Source organism: Octodon degus, unplaced genomic scaffold, assembly GCF_000260255.1.
Source record: "Octodon degus isolate 3935 unplaced genomic scaffold, OctDeg1.0 scaffold00317, whole genome shotgun sequence".
NCBI lineage: Eukaryota > Metazoa > Chordata > Mammalia > Rodentia > Octodontidae > Octodon > Octodon degus.
In genome coordinates this window covers 1142979-1144302 of record NW_004524893.1, presented here as the reverse complement: position 1 = coordinate 1144302, position 1324 = coordinate 1142979, and positions in this window count along the sequence as shown.

Below are 1324 nucleotides of genomic sequence, written 5' to 3'. Positions count from 1 at the left end.
AGAGAGAGAGAGAGAGAGAGAGAGAGAGAGAGATTCTTAGAGGAGCCTGAGGAAATTTGCCACAAGCAGAACCTAGGCTGAGGCTTCACCTTGTAGACTGCAGGAGAGAGGCCAGCCTGGGCCAAGCTCCCAACAGAGGCCCTTCAGCAACACGGCACCAAACTGATTCTATGCTCTCTCCTATCACAATGTGTGGGAGGCCTCCATAGTTGTTCTGGAGAAGGATAGCGGTGTGTCAACTTGCACCGGTCTGCTGATCCTGAGGAAAAACAACTTCAGCACCCGGGATGCAGATCATGACAAGTGCGGCTGCAGCTGTTCAGAGATTATGTCTGGAGGTGGGTTTGGATCAGAGGTGCCTTCTCTTCCAGGGCAGTAATATCTTCAGAACATTCCTCCTCCTAACCCAGAGTTCATCAGGATGTGTCCAGGGGACATCTCCAAACAGCTGTGGCGGGGACAACACTCCTGGGTTGGGACAGAGGTCAGAGAGTGGCAGATGTTATGAGTCAGAGACAGACCAGGAAGGATAGAGGAAACACCGGAGCCACAGAGACAAGAACTGATGAGGCAGAAAGAAGCAGAGGCTGATAAAAATGAGAAGAGTGGACACAGACAGCACTCAGCAGGGAAGGTGGACGGAGACCTGGAGAAGAAGTCCTGCCTGGACATGGGCAGGAGAGGCCTGGGTGCATGGGACAGTGACCTGAGAGTGGCACGATGACAGAGAGCCCTCAGAGAAGGATGTCTTCATGTAGAGAGAAGTGCACACGAGACCCATGCTCAGAGACCACCGATAGAGAGAGTCGGAAGACAAAGAGATGCCCCCAAATATCCATGGATGGAACAGGGTCTGTGAGGGAGCCAGAAGGTTGGGAGGCCAGTGAGGGAGAGACACAGATGGAGAGGCTTCTGGAGAATGCCAGAGGTGCAGACAGCTAGCCAGGGGCCCAGAAGCTCCACTGCCCTCTAGCAGAGTGTCTTTGGGCCCTCACCTACCTCCCCAGCTGGCTGGATCCCAGGAAGCAAAAGCAGGAATTGTTCCACATTCCCCTCCTCCATAGGGTGTTGGTTTGACACTTGTGGCATGTCCAACCTCAGCGGCATCTACTACCCAGCTAGCCAGCACAAGAGGAAAATTGATGCATCTGCTGGGACCATAACTCCAGTAACTCTATTTCTTCTCTCCACACCTCTCACATGATGATGTGGCCCTTGAACAGCTAGGAAATGCCCCATGGAGCTGGCCTAGTTTGTCTATCTTAACAATAAGGCCAGTAAGAGCCCCTGTAGCATGCAGGCCACAGAAGGTCCAGAGAGCTAG